We start from the raw sequence: 16,255 nt of genomic DNA, 5'->3' as shown, positions 1-16,255 counted from the left end.
AAGACGTCCTGAGCTTGCAACACTTGTGAGTATCATCTCATTTTTAGTACTGTATTCATTAGCCAAAGGTATGCTGTCAGTACGGAGCATGCTTCCAGTAGCAGGAGATGCAGACGTGGTACAACCTGATCGGAGACAAGCGAAGTGAGAGATGTGCTGGAGAGCTTTATTGACCTGTAGGTCAGTCATCCTGCCCTGTCCTTTTGACTCTATAGATTCCCAATACACTTGAAAGAAGTGTCCAGGTTTGTAACTTGCGACACACGTCACGCATCACACTGCTGCAGCCTGTAATAGTTTGCTGCCTGCATTCCTGCACAAGTTTTGTTCTTCACATACTTCACAAATTGGTTCCACTTAATCCGACTGACCAAAACAGGCCTGCGTTTAATAACACTGCATACAGGAGAACGGCTCTGCCTCAGTGGGATTAATAGATAACATGTTTCAGCTGATTGGAGACCAAGAGTAGAAGTAGTTAGAGTGTGTCTAACAGAGGAGGAGGTAGATAAGCCTTTTACCGTCATGGTGACATCAATGGTCCCTAAATCTGAACCGGCCTTTTCCTCTTCAGAAAACCTGGCTCTTTAATGACAAAGTCAGCGTTGTTGTAAAATCCAAATGCGCCTCGTCCGAAACCAGTGGACCATATTTAGACGATGTATCGAGTAAGATTTTATGCCAGCGCCATATCTCTCTGCAGCTCTTGCCTGAAGCGAAGCAGGGTTGAGCCGGGCCAGTACCTGGATGGAAGACCTACTGAGGAAAACTAAGGTTGCTGCAGGAAGTGGTATTAGTCAGGCCAGCAGGGGGCGCTCATCATGTGGTCTGTGTGGGTCCTAATGCCCCAGGATAGTGATGGGGACTATACTGTAAAAACAGCACCGTCATTCAGATGAGACGTTAAACCGAGGTCCTGACTCTCTGTGGTCATTAAAAATCCCAGAACACTTATCGTAAAAGAGTAGGGGTATAACCCCGGTGCCCTGGTGAAATTCCCCCACTGACCCTTCTCTATCATGGCCCCTTAATAATCTCCATCTCTGAACTGCTGTCTGACGTCCACCTGAACCACACGAGCGTGTCACACTTACCTGTTTAAATATACAGATGAGAAAAACAGTTGTGATTTTAGTTAGTATAGTTCCTGATCCCTTCGAAATTCATTTCTGGTTACGTCACTTCCAGAGCAACACACAACGTGTTACGGAATCATTTTGAGCCCCGGGTGTGACATACATCAAGTGCAGCACACGGAAATGATTTTTCATGGTGTTTATCAAGCCAGCCACGGTAGAACCCGGACTGCACATATATACCGAGGTTTGCAGTATCTACCCTTCAGATGGCTACGCTACAGATCTGCTGTGAATTTGTTGAGCGGAAGTGTACTGCACGCCATTTTGGTATTATTTTTTCCAAGTTCACGTGGGCTGAATTAAACGAGGCTTCGGACCTCATGTTTGACACGTGCCATAACGCATCCTTCTGATTAGCTTAACTGAAAGGTAGAGGTAGAGCTCATAATGAATATTAAACGGAAATATGTGGTGCGATACGAGCAGCAAATTCGCCTCGGCTGTATTTTGTGTTGCGATTCTTGAGACGATATTTTGCATCGTGCCTACAGTTTAATATATCATCATAGCCTGAGATAGAAACTCATTTTTATTGCAAATTAGAGCACACTGAATGGGAGGTGTACTGCTAATCCTAATGCTACCAAAACTTTGTTTCAGCTGCTATGCACACAGTCTCTCTAAAACCAATAACACGTATCTCCTATCTTGCACATGTTCTTTTTGTCTAGGATGACGCCTTTGTGCTGGGTATACACGATAACGGATTTGATTTTGAATGATAAAATGTTCCCAAAACCAGATGTACAAGTTCCTCCACGGTTGTTATCTTTACTCCCACATCTGATTATGCAATGGTTCCCAAACTGGTAGAAATGCAGGAAGGTTTTTCGAAAGGTTTGCTAATTCCTTGAAATTGTTGTGTGTGTGTTTGTGTGTGTGTGTGAGAGAGAGAGAGAGAGAGAAAAAAAAATTGGTTTGTAGCAATGTGAAATTTAGAACTCTTAAGATTTCTTAGAGTTCTCCGGTTGTTGCTCTGGGCGCACCGTTAAAGGTTCTATGTACAGTCCTGCAACAGAGTGTAGTATCAGAATATAACACACAACCATGTTTGGTGAATACTGAATACTGAATACACTGGAATCAGAGTGTTTATGCCAATGTATGTGTGTGTACAACAAAGAAATTTGAATATGAATTCAATTATTGTTTTGTTTTCAAAGTTCTATGTCAAATGCAAACAGACATTTCCTTACTTTCATGGGAAAGTGTATATATATATATATATATATATATATATATATATATATATATATATATATATATATATATATATATATATATAGTGTGTGTGTGTGTTTCTCTTTTGAAGGGTTGCTGAGACATGTTCCTCATACTAGACCTTCTCTTCTTGGCTTCTTCCTCAATTCCATTTCTTCTCCCAGAAAAGTGTGATGAGAATGAAACAGAGAGTGACAGGAACACATTGCGAGAAAGACTGATAGCGAGAAACCGATGGAGGCAAAGGGAGGCTCCAGGGAAATACAATGTAATATTCCATCCAGTGGGTTCTGCCCCACGCAATTACAATATATCTGACAAAGATATTGAACCAAGATCCCCTGCCAGCCCGGCTGATGGGCCTGTCTTTGGCTGGATTTCCCTGAAAACAGCATCCAGAAATTGCATTAAGAGTCTTACTGAAAAGCAGTGAAAACTGAACAGTATTAGACTAACAGTACTGCAGACCATGGAGAGACCATGGAGGCACTAGAATGTGACAAAGATTTTGGTGGAAATATGAATGGAGATGAAAAGGGTGATGTACAAAGTGTCGGCGTGATCTGACATGATTCCGGATATGGTCTAGAGATCGTTATAGATATTAATGAAACGACGGGCAACGTGGCTTAGTGGTTAGCATGTTTGCTTCACACCTCCAGACCTGGGGGTTCGAATCCCGCCTCCGCCCTGTGTGCACGGAGCTTGCACGTTCTCCCAATGCTTTGGGGCTTTTCCTTTGTGTACTCTGCGTTCCTCGCCAGTCCAAAGACATGCGAGATGAGTTGGCACCTCGTCCACGGTGGCCCCCAAGTTCCCTGGGTTAGGCTCCAGGCTCCCCTCGACCCTGTGTAGGATAAGCAGTATGGAAAATGGATGGATATTCATGAAGGGTGAAAAACTAATAGCTCCACTGAGCATGTTCACTGTATTTTACAAAACAAATAGTCTCCTGTCAAACAAAGGTGCGTATGTGGCTTGTGAAGTTAGCACCTCAGCAATAGGCTTTGTGTTGAGTAACGATGCTGTCTGTCCATGAATATCAAGCTGCTGAAGCAAGATTGATTTTCTTTATTCTAGAATAATGTTCTTTTATAAAATCACGCAGAGTTTCAATTCATCATTATTCACTGTAAATTATAGATTTTTTTTCTGTTGAAAAGCTGTCTGTGAGTAGATTACAGCAAGTTCAGGGGGAGTGCGCATAGCTAGGATTAGCATATAGGGCGAATTCTGATCTGTTAGAACACACTGTGAATTCCCGATCCGTCTAAGCTTTCTTGCCATTGATAAAACAAACATCCCAACACATAATACATTTCTGACATCTTCAAGGTGTCGACTGTCTACATATGAAGAATCTTATTTTAACGAAATATGGCTTCCCTTTGTGTCGAGACTGACTGAAAGCCATTTTAATGGCGTTTGGTCATTTGGCGTCACGTGTTTTCATTGATCTAGGCTTTTACTTTCATCCATAATTGCATGTCTAAAACATTATTTATTTCCACTTCCACTGCCAGAGCTTAGTAACAAAGGTTTTGGCTTGGACATATAAGTAAACTGCTGCTAAGATTAACTGTCCAAATTGACCTTGTCCCAATATACCTTAATTCACACTATGCCGTGTTATTGCAGTCTTCACTGTTAACGCTCTCTAGCTAAATAGCAAACGTTACTTCTGAGAGGATTTTTAACCTCCAGTATATTCATGTGTACACTGTAACAATAATCAGTTTCAAGGCATTCAGCTTTAGTCTGATATCAGTGTATAATTTCTAAAACCCATATTTTTTGTTGAGTTTATGGTAGTTATCTCGAATACAGACGTCGTTTATTAGCCTAGAAGGATATTTGACTAGCCAACTAGGTCATCTAGGTGAGCTAAAAGTTATGTATTAAATGTGGGCAGAATTATTGGCACTGTTGATAATGGTTATGTATCATGTTTCAGTGGGGGATACATATGACCTGACAGAGAGTGAAAAATTCCATAGTTCATCAATATGAGGAAGATAAGAAGAAGAAGAAAAAAAAACTAATGAAATAAGTCAAGTGTGTTTTGTTGATCTTTTAAATCAGGCTATATACAGCATGACTTATGATTTAGATGACTATGAAAATAGCTACATTCTTGAAAATGCCGATATATACTGTATATATATATGGGCAATACCTAAGAAGTTTAACACAGCTGTTAGGAACCTGCCTGAAAGAGGATGCAGGTGTTGTTTTGCCCACACACAGTGAGGAGCGTGGTTAGAGAGGTAAAAACTTCTCCAGGAATAACAGGTTTGCAGAAGATGTGAGCATTTTTGAGTCTCCAACTCTCCGAAACTACAATTTGACAGCTTCACGGCAAGAAACTATTTGGAGATGTGCCAGAAGAAAGCCTTTCTTTTCATCTAACCCCAAACGTAAGTTCACTAGACGCTGCTGGGACTAGAACCAGGATCTATAGTCTGATGAGCCAAAAATGGAACTTTTTGGCAACCAAAAGAAGGAATTTTATACGAAAAACAATCTAATGCCCACTGCTAAGTATGGTGGAAGATCTGTGATGTTGAGAGGCTGTTTTTACTCTCTAAACGCCCTGTGAACCTTGTTACATGCTGTCATGGAATATGCCTCCATGATGTACCAGGAGATTTTAAATGAAAATCTGGCATCTGGTTGGATCTTCCAGCAGGACAGTTACCCAGAACATATACTACATCCAATGTTTCAATACCTACAGAATCAATTTGTGATGTGGCCATTCCAGTTCGTGAACTACACCCTACTGAATACCTGTTATGCAAGCTGAAGTCTATAAGAGAGGACCTAGGACCCAGGAGGATCTGGAGAGATTCTGTACTGAGGAGTGTTCTCAGATTCCTGACTCTGAGTGTGAGAGCGATGACACCAAATTTAACACACCTGCTCCCCATTCACACCCGAGACCTTGTAACACTAACAAGTCACATGACACCCGGGAGGGAAAATGGCTAATTGGGCCCAATTTGGACATTTTCACTTAGGGGTGTACTCACTTTTGTTGCCAGCGGTTTAGACATTAACGGCTGTGTGTTGAGTTATTTTGAGGGGACAGTAAATTTACACTGTTACACAAGCTGTACTCTCACTACTTTACATTGTAGCAAAGTGTCATTTCTTCAGTGTCGTCACATGAAAAGATATAATCTAATATTTACAAAAATGTGAGGGGTGTACTCACTTTTGTGAGATACTGTGTATGTATATATATATATATATATATATATATATATATATATATATATATATATATATATATATATATATAAATGTACTTCAATTAAAGGTTCGATTTCTTTCATGTTTTCAGTATGAAATTAAATGAATTAACCACAAAGATATTTTTCCCCCCAATAATCTTTTTTACCCATATTTACAAAGGGTGCCAATAATGTTTGAGCTAACTGTAAGGCTACCTGCACCTGGTTAGAAATAATAACGTATATGCGAGATTAGAAATATACATCAAATCCACTCTATATATCTTGTAACAATTGGAGGACACTAGTTCCCAGGTTCCATTAAATATAATTGTGCTGAAGCACAGAATGGTCACACGGAGTGATGAGTGAGTGTGGAGTGAAGCACTGGCAGTGTATCTCTGATTGACTCAGGCAGGGCAAAAGCCCAAGGCTGGCTCTTCCAACCTGTTCACTCTGTTCCCCACACATAGAGAAGCAAAGTAAACCCGAAGCACTAGGCAGCTGAACTATGTGAAGCCATTAAACCTCTTTGCCAGTATCCACATGCTCCTGCTTTCAGCTTTGCTTGTAACTGGGTTGAATAGACGAAGTTGGATCTGGAACAGGTGCTTGAAAATAGCAGTGGCATGCCGCTATATAGGATGTGACATATTGCATGGTGACGTTTGTGTACTTCTGCTAGAAAGTGCCGTGCTAAGAATAATATACTGTATGTCCAACATTGTTTTACTGGAGCACATACTGTATATTGTTAAAATAGGTCCTGCAAAGGTTGCAGGAGCTTCCTGCTTCTTTTACACTGATGCTAAATGTAGCTAGCAAAGAAGCACTGCCCTGAAAGTGAACGAAGGAGTTAGGCAGTGCGTATTTAGAGATCTAGAGTAGCATAGTTATTTTAAAACCTGGCAGCTGTTTGTATGACATTTCAAAATGACTTTTGGAGCCGATCTTTATTTGCACATTGGCTTATTAAAGTTTAATACAAATCGCGAAATGGTTATTTAAGGGTAATTTGATGATTTTAATGGTTGGGATAATTAAGGGATCTTAGCGGGTTCTACATGAAACCCTTCCTGGCGGTGAAACGCTCCATCGTAGGGAGAATTATAATACTGTATAACTTGGTGGTGCACAAAGGACTCAGACCAGATACTGAAAGCAAAGGTTCACATACTTTCGCCACTCACAGATATGTACTATTGGATCATTTTCCTCAATAAATAAATGACCAAGTGTAATATTTTTGTCTCATTTGTTTAATTGGGTTGTCTTTCTCTACTTTTAGGACTTAGTGTGAAAATCCGATGATGTTTTAGGTCATAATTATGCAGAAAGGGGTTCACAAACTTTCAAGCACCACCGTAATGTTAATTATTAATTAAACACGCAGAGATGTTGGCAGTTCCTTTAAAAGACATTGTGTTCTGTACATATCTATGGCTCACACACAAGCAGAATGGAGGTCAAAGATCTCTTGTGTAGCAATGATACACTAGCATACAGCTGTTCTACTGACCCAGGCTCGGCTTCTGCTTATCTTTCAGTTTTGCCCAGCTGATCAATGCTCGCAAACATAAGGTCGTTGCTCTCAAAACTATTAACACTATCTCATTTGAGCTCAGTACCTGGAAATGATGAAATATCAGATGTTTTTTCTTGGGGTTGCTGTTGCACAGTTGAAAGCCGTTTATACAAATACGATGTTACAAATGAAATAAACGAGACATGATACTAGTAAATGATGCTAATGTGAAATTATATAATAAAATGTTCAGTAGTGCCTCTCAGGGTTAAGTGTATCTGGATATACACTCACTGTCCACTTTATTAGGTACACCTGTACACATGCACATTCGTGCAGTTATCTAATCAGCCAATCATGTGGCATCAGAGCAAATAATAAATATATAAAATAAAAAATCATGCGGATACACGTCTAGATCTTCAGGTAATTTTCACATCAGACATCAGAATGAAGAAAAATCTCACAGAGCCATCTCTGTGACTTGAATACTGGTACCAGATGAGCTGGTTTGAGTATTTCAGAATCTGCTGGGATTTTCACACACAGCAGTCTCTAGAGTTTACACAGGATGGTGCGATAAACAAAAAACATTATCTTGTTCTGATGTGGTCTTCTGCTGTTGTAGCTCATCCAGCTCAAGGTTTTGATGTGTTGCGTGTTCTGAGATGTTTTTCTGCTCAACAAGGTGTTTCAACCTGCCATACACAGGATGGTGTTGGGTTTGTTTGTTTTTTTGTATTGAGTGTATTGAGTCTGTGACTGTGTCACAGAGATCTGAGACTGAAGTCACAGAGATCACATTTTTTCTTCATTATGATGTTTGACATAAACATTAACCGGAGCTCTTAACCTGTATCTGCATGATTATATGCATTGGACTGCTGCCACATGATTGGCTGATGGGATAACTGCATAAACGTGCAGGTGTACAGGTGTTCCTATTAAAGTAGACGGTGTATATAGTTTGATGATAATTTGATCTGTTATATCCATTTTAATAATGGACAATTTTCCAGTATTTGCTTTTTAAAATAATTAATATATCTGATATCAAAGTGCTGAATTTTTTTTTTTTTTAAATGTAATTAGTTAAACTGGTGATTAAATGTAAAAAAGGAACTGATCCACTAATGGGCTCGCATATTTGCTTTCACATTAATGCCATGTTTTGAACATTTTTTTTCGACTTGTCTCACCACCTTCATTCTGCATCATACATCACACACAATTACACATACACATCTGACGAGTTTCAGTTTTCCTCTTCCAGAGATCCGTTTGAAACCGTTCCAAACTCACACATCGAGAACAATTAGCTCACACAAACGCCTCATTTTATTATAATTTCCTCCCACTCCTTTGCACGTGATGTCATTTCCACAGTTATTTTTTCGTAATCACCTGGAAAGTCCTCGTTAATCTTGCACGCAATTTCTCAGATAGCCTACGCAAATTAACACTCTTGTTATATGAGTGAATCAGGGCTTAATTATACAGTAGTTCTGAAATATCAGTTGGCTACATTTAGAGTAGTATTCTTACCATGGATAATCCTACATGCAAACTTTTGTCAAAATCCTTCGTTCTCAGTGACTTTGAGATGTGGTTGAAGATCGTTACAGCTCCTGCAGGAGACTCTCTGGAGTGTTGAGGGGACACAGATGGGTTATGGGAAGTGTTAAGGTGCCCTAACTGCTCACAGTCCATGAACAGAATATATATTTAAAATACACTGGGATTTTGAAAGTGTACTCACATACCATAAATGTCAAAGTGGTTTTATTGAACACACAGAGCAGTTTTATGGCATTGGAGCCTTGAAAGGTGTAGCGGGGTTTAGGTTGCCATTTTCTTGATGGCTCGTCTTAAAGTGACGGGTGAGAAGAAGCTGTCTTTTTGCAAAATATGAATAAGAAATATATTGGGTGACATATATATATATATATATATATATATATATATATATATATATATATATATATATATATATATATATATATATATATATATTTCCCCACATTTTATAAATATTTGGACACTCTTGTTCTTGTTCTTTGATCTGATATAGTTCCAGTGTGTTGAGGGTTGAAGGAGATTCCTAAAGTTTTCAGGTACAATATTATTAAACAACACTCAAGTGGGAGAAGCTACAGAGCCATAGAAAAGACCTCGAATGTCCCTGTCAGCTCAACTGGTACGATAACATACAGGGTGAAAAGTTGCTGTCAATATTTCCTTGCCTCATCCTTTCCATAGCCAGAACCATAAAATACTCACTGGTGAGAAATCCTGCATGAAAATAAAAATCGTCACAATTCATCTACATTTGAGCATTACCGTGTTTCCACTTTCACACGCTGGAACATAAACGCCAATCAGCCATAACACTGATTATCTCATTATAGTGTAAAGGGGTGGGATATATTAGGAAGCACGTGAACAGTCAGTTCTCAAAGTTGACGTGTTGGAAGCAGGAAAAATGGGCAAGTGTAAAGATCTGTGCGACTTTGACAAGGGCCAAATTGCGATGGCTAGACGACTGGGTCGGAACATCTCCAAAACGGCAGATCTTGTGGGGTGTTCCTGGTATTCCATGGTTAGTACTTAATGTTCTGCTGGGAATCCTTGGATCCTGGCATTCATGTAGATGTTACTTCGGCCCGTACCGCCTTCCTAAACATGGTTACAGACCAAGTACTCCCCTTCATGGCAACAGTATTCCCTAATGGCAATGGCCTCTTTCAGCAGGATAATGCGTCCTGCCACACTGCAAAAATTGTTCAGGAATGGTTTGAGGAACATGACAAAGAGTTCAAGGTGTTGAGTTGGCCTCCAAATTCCCCAGATCTCAGTCTGATCGAGCATCTGTGGGATGTGCTGGACATCTTGGTGCCAGGTCTTGCGGAGTCCATGCATTGACAGGTCAAGCTGTTTTGGAAGCACAAGGGGAACCTCCACAATATTAGGCAGGTAGTTTTATTGTTATGGCTGAACGGTGTAGATTGAGAATTTCCATAGAGATCACTGGAGACTTTGTGTTTTAATGCTTGATTATATTTGATGTTCTTAAAAAATACTTTTTTTTTTTTTTTACTTGGAAGGTAGTAAAAGGCCATGCTGCATTGGGTTATAAATAAATGAAAAGCAATGATTTGATGATAAGCTGTGGTTACTGTTGGTTACTGTTATGACTCTACCATCTTTAAGGACAGGATGTTAAAAAAAAAAAAAAAAACATTTCCTGAAACTAAAACACATGGCAGATGCTGATGGTGTGTTCATGTGCTCAGAGCGAGAAGATTACACGTTTATGTTTGCTCTAGTCTGTGGGCTAGATACTACATGGGGATCATGCAGGAGGGTGTATGTTTACGGTGTGTACATTCATGCCCAAGAGTGTATTCTGTAGAGGGTCTTGCATATGGAAAAGGCTTGCTTGGTTAGTGTTTAACCTTGCTCTGTGCTTTGCTGTGACGTAGGTTTCAGAGAATAATTACCTTTGCCTGGAAGGCGGGGCATGGGGGCACAGGGAGGTATTGGAAAGGGGGGCGGGGGAGGGGGGAGAGAGAAAGGAGACAGATGCTTTGATCTCTTTTGTCTGCCCTTGTCACATGCAAAAGCAATTAAAAAGTGGGTGTATGTGAGTGTGACCAGAACAATTCTAACATGGCTTTCATTATGACTGTTTACAGCTGGGGTTAGAGAGTCCCCTCTGCACTGGAAGCCTGCGTTCCTGTTAACCCCTATTAGCCTTCTACATCAGAGGGGATTAACTGCATACAAATGGCAACCTCACTCACAGTCCTCTCTCAGACATTTCACTTACAGTGAATATACACTCAAAATGATCAGTGTACCTTGACTAGTAATGTTCAGACTTTACACCATTCAAACTTCCAGCCTTCTACCAGGATGTTAACGTTTAACCATGAAAGTCAGGGTGTGACTTATAACAAATCACATATACAGGAGATTTGGAGGAATCTACCTTTCAGACACTCTCTACACTCTACGAATGTTGTTCTAGCATGATGGTGATTTCCCTCATTAATAACTGAATTTATTTGACGCATGATTCTGTTTTTTCTTGCATGTGAGGGCTAATTGTTTAAAAAAATGTGAAAATTGAAGAAGGAAGGTAGGGTTTGGATTTGGTTTACCATATAACGTGCATATGAATAATCCAGCCATGATGAGACAAAAAGATTTAGCACTGTTTGCAGGACTACCAGACTGAAAAAATATACAACTTTTTGTCTGTCTAACACGAGACTAGGCTAGTGTGGTGTCTCTAGCCACAGTGCCATGCAAAGTACATTAGCTGTCCTTATGCTCTGTAACTCATATCATGGTCACGTCTTTCCACGACATGAGTATTTCCACGTATTTTCCTCTAAGCACTGTCTGATTGGCCTGGCCGCTGTTCACTGAAGATAAAGTGCAACACTCACTGAAAATACAAAATGACAAGACGGCTGTCTTCGTTGACTGGAATTCAGTTAGGTAGTGATAAACCGCTCCAAGTGGAGAATTATTCAGGGCTAAAGAAAAAAATCTTTGAGGGTACAGCACCAAATGCCCAGGCCAGGTTATGACCCTGGTCCGTATAAGCAACTATCATGGTACAATAACTAATAGTTACATTTTAAAGCTTAGCCAACAGTTTTAGGCAATAAATAAGACAATTCGAAGTGGTTGCGCCTCACACCTCAAGGGTCGGGGGTTCGATTCCCACCGTGGCCCTGTGTGTGCGGAGTTTGCATGTTCTCCCCGTGCTGCGGGGGTTTCCTCCGGGTACTCCGGTTTTCTCCCCCAGTCCAAAGACCTAGTCCATGGTAGGCTGATTGGCGTGTCCGTAGTGTATGAATGTGCATGTGATTGTGCCCTGCGATGGATTGGCACCCTGTCCAGGGTGTACCCCGCCTTGTGCCCGATGCTCCCTGGGATAGGCTCCAGGTTTCCCCGTGACCCTGAAAAGGATAAGCGCTATAGAAGATGGATGGATGGAAGTGGTTGTGTTTTGTTTCGCAATTGCATTTCACATTACTACTTTTGACTAGTGGCACAGACTTGACCCAGTTTGAGAATAAACCCATACTTCTTTATCTAATCATCTTTAAACATGAAAAGCTGTGAAAATTCTGCTCTTTTTGACCTTTTAGTCCTGTAGCTAGTCTAGATGCCTTCAGCTAAATAATTAACATGTGACTGCATAAACCAGAAAATATGATCTGCAAAAGAAGCCTGCACTGGATCATGTTCAGAAACCTGGAGTCACAGATCTATGTTTTTTTTTTCTATTTTGGTCCACATTCCAAACATGCTCCATCAATTGGTGACCCCAGCGCCTTATAATATCCCAGGAAATGCACTAGGTCACATCCTGGCCGATTACCATATTCATTTTCCCAGGAATTTGACTTGCATTCACACTTAACCACTTAAGGAACAGTTTCCTTTTACACCTCCCTCGTTATGACTGTCATAAACGGAACATAACAGCTGATCATAGTTCAAAGTTGTTGACCAGGAAGCAGGGTTGCTATTGGCAAAGCAGTTAGTTATGCTGAATTCCAAGAGCAATCTCATTGTGCCAATCTAAATGGGTTCTGGTGGAGCTGGCTGTTTATTTTCATGGGCTGCATTAGAATATAAATGCAGGCATCAGTAAATGACCTTTAAAGCAAAGAAAAATTCAACACCCTGGGATGTGTGAAGCCACATGGTCTCTGTAGGACTCAAAGAAAATAAGCATTGCTCATGAGAGGACTTGCTGAGCTGGCACTAATGTAGGAAAAATCTGTTTAATGAAGACATAGAAGACAGTGACGGATGATGAGGATGACCTCTTATCTGCACACAATCATTGGAAATGTCATCAGTCTATTAGGTCTGACTTATCCCAGCCTGTACCTTTCACCTCCCCTTCCTTCTGGGCATCTTTTCCTCAACAGTGTACATCACATTGCATATTAGAAGCATAGAACGTGACAGAAAAAGCACTGGTGTGGGGTGTGCCATAACACGGTTATTTTCTGACCCATTCATGTCAGTGGTGCATTGTTAATTTCGTTGGAGATGGTGTCAAACTCCTAAATTGTAATATTAACAACCAGAGGCACCATTTTGCTAGCAAGAAATAGCATATCAGATGACACCCCACCAAAGTCACTGAATTAATTGACTTTTATAAGCTGTATGCAACATAATAAACGTGCTCACTAGAGTTATTGAATGCCTCCAGTTCCCTATAACAGAGCTGCTGCGTTTTGGACACACGGTTGTAACCGTATGATTTCAGCAGAAGGACAAAGACTTTAGGAAGCCCATAATAGCAAAAAGAAATTGGGGAAATGCAAGGATGATAAAACACCAAATCGGTTCGTTCTCACTGACTAAAATGTTTCCTTTTTCTTGATGGAAATTGATGTGGTTTTTTCATCAACTAAATCTAGACTAGACTGATGAGTCATCATGCATTCATCTTCAGTGACCACCATATGCCAGTCAGGGTGTTGGTGGATCCAGAGCCTGTTCTGGGAACACTGCTGGTGAGCTGGGAATACACCCTGAACGGCACCACCAGGAAACAGGAGAACCTGGAACAAACCCACCCACACAGACATGGGGAGAACATTCGCAGAAACCCCGCACAGACAGCTCACAATAGACTGTCAATCACTACGTCCTAGCATAAAACTAAAACATGCCGGAAACTATTCTTTAATTGTTTTGGTTTTAATCCAAAGACCAAAATTAACTGTAAAATGAACACTGCACTGGTGTCACTGGTGTCGGTCTTAGTGTGTGCCTGTGAGACTTACCCAGCATCCTGAATCATTATATCCTTAGACCACCCGGATATAATGAGCTAGGCAGGATAACACCCTGTAGAAAAGCACATTTGCAGAAGAACATGAATGTGTATTATGGCTATATTAAAGACTGTGCATGTTGGAAAGAAAGAATGCATGTGTACGCACTGTTCTGAGCAGCTCGGCAAAGTATATAAGCTGTGTTTTATTCCAGGCTCATATTCCAACTCCATCGTTCATCACGCTTGAGGCAGAGTTGAATTTGTCTTCTTTTTTTTTTTCTTTCTTTTTTTTTTTTCCTTTTTGTTTTCTGAAGACGTTACTTTCCCATCTTCCTACTGTGGTAAGTGGCAATCTCATAAACTTTATGATGGTTTGGATCAACTCTGACTGAGCAAAGAAAACACAAGAACATTATAAATCCCCCAAAGGAATTGCGCTCCCAAGGGAGTTGCAAAAACAAATCTGTTTAGAGAGAAATCGAGGGGGAAATGTGTGCTGAATCCCCAAGAATGTCTCTGTTCCGATCGCATTTGTCACCAAAGTTTTTGTGTGAAACCCACACATTCCCGAGAACCCTCCGTAAACCGTTTGGTGTGTATGTGTGTGTGTGTACATAAAAGTTTCATTGGTAGCTGAGGCAAATGACACCGCTCACCCTCAACCGTTGGCTTTAAATGTCAAGAGACATTTTGTCCATGGTGAGATTGCAACGCTCTCATGTGAAGTTTCTCTCAATTACTGCGATGACCTGAAGTAGCACTCTAATTGCAGGTTGGCCAGAAGACCGTTCGCTGTAACACACCACATTAGGCTGGGAAAGGAAAAATGTTTCTTAAACACTTGTCACGGCAGTCTCTTCCATCCACCCGAAACCTTGATTAAGATCTCCAGTAGTGGCTGCAATTGCGGAAGCCTGGACAACAAGATCTGTCAGGAGAGGCAAGCCCAGACAAGCCCATCTTTCATGAACAAACCCATCTGAACAATGAGGTTCTGGGTATCATCCAGCTGAGTGTGTCTGCTTTGTCAGCAGCTGTCCTGCTGTCCTGATAATGAAATAACTCACTGGGCTGTAAGTCCATTAGGTGAGACCTCTGTCAATGAAACGTATGGAGACATTCAGTAACGAGCTGTTCAGAAGACGGAGGAATGTTTAACCTTGCAGCCTTCACAGGATTCTCTCAGGCAGGCCACTATCTGCAAAACAGGCCCTGGTCATTTCTCCTGCTAGAACGATTAATAGATGGATAGATAGACACATAATTAATCAGCAGGGGGGTGGGGCTAAGTGGTTAGCACGTTTTCCTCGCACTTTCAGCGTCGGGGGCTCGAATCCCGCCTCCGCCCTGTGTGTACGAAGCCTGCGTGGTCTCCCTGTGCTTCGGGGGTCTCCTCCTGGGCACGCCGCGTTCCTCCGCCAGTCCAAAGACATGCATTGTAGACATCCGATGGGTTGGCGCTCCGGCATAAAAACAAGCCGAGGTGTGTTTGCCGCTGTGTGCGTAAGACGGGGTGACAAACTAATTTTCTCCTTCCCTAATGAAGAATGAAATCTCGCAGCTTGTTTTTTTTCCTCATTCCATAGTGTGACAACCTGTCCTCAGCTTTACTGGATGCAGTCATGGGGAGAAGACTACCGAAGGCCTATGGTGAAAAGTGGATGATGACAAATGATTTAAACCGTGAAACGAAATGCAGCGCACGCACATGCTGACACCGTTCACACACGGACAGCCACGTGGCAGCAAACAAACTTCAAAATGAATATTTCCATTGATTTACTTTCTACAGTGTCGAATTGTTTTTCTTGTGTGTGTGTGTGTGTGTTTGTGTGTTGGACCTAATGGGCTTGGTCTGCTGTGCTGTGCAGTGCAGTATGCTTTGTGTCAGGGCTGATTAGAGAGAGAGAGAGAGAGAGAGAGAGAGAGAGAGGGTGTGTCAGGACTAGATGAGCATGGCTGATTTACCAGCTTTGCTGGTCTACATCTCCTGGCTTGCCCACGTCTGTTGTCTTGTGTGGTTAGCTGTGTTAGGAAAAGGGGATTAAAATCCCGTGAATGAATTGGCTTATTTGTTGGGCTTGTTTGTTGCTGCATGTTGGATTTCTTTTTGAAGAGCGATTAAACACAACTGACTCATTTCCCTTTTGTGTGCTTAGCCCCCCCCCCCCCCCCCCCCCCCCCCATCTTCTGTTCCAGCTGAAGTGAGAAACATCAGCGAGTCCCGCTTCCCAAGAACGGAGCGGTTATTGTAGCACGTCTAAAGGGAAAATGTTTTCATATACGATCACCGCTTCATTGAGCTCTCCCAAAG

General features: G+C 41.3%; 1 protein-coding gene and 1 long non-coding RNA gene across 2 annotated transcripts in view; one reads left to right on the top strand and one right to left on the bottom strand.

Moving 5' to 3' along the window:
* The window catches only part of samd12 (sterile alpha motif domain containing 12), a 100,990-nt gene that overhangs the window by 70,350 nt on the left and 14,385 nt on the right, over positions 1 to 16,255 (top strand). The window lies entirely within an intron of this gene.
* On the bottom strand, positions 12,819 to 15,325 carry LOC108257337 (uncharacterized). Its single transcript, XR_001810442.3, has 3 exons — positions 14,108 to 15,325; positions 13,949 to 14,012; positions 12,819 to 13,723 (listed from the first exon to the last, which is right to left on the bottom strand). It is a non-coding gene; the product is annotated as an uncharacterized LOC108257337 (long non-coding RNA).

This window comes from Ictalurus punctatus, chromosome 24 (assembly GCF_001660625.3).
Source record: "Ictalurus punctatus breed USDA103 chromosome 24, Coco_2.0, whole genome shotgun sequence".
NCBI classification, from domain to species: Eukaryota; Metazoa; Chordata; class Actinopteri; order Siluriformes; family Ictaluridae; genus Ictalurus; species Ictalurus punctatus.
Note: the sequence above shows the minus strand (reverse complement) of the source record. Positions and strands in the feature narration are given on the sequence as shown.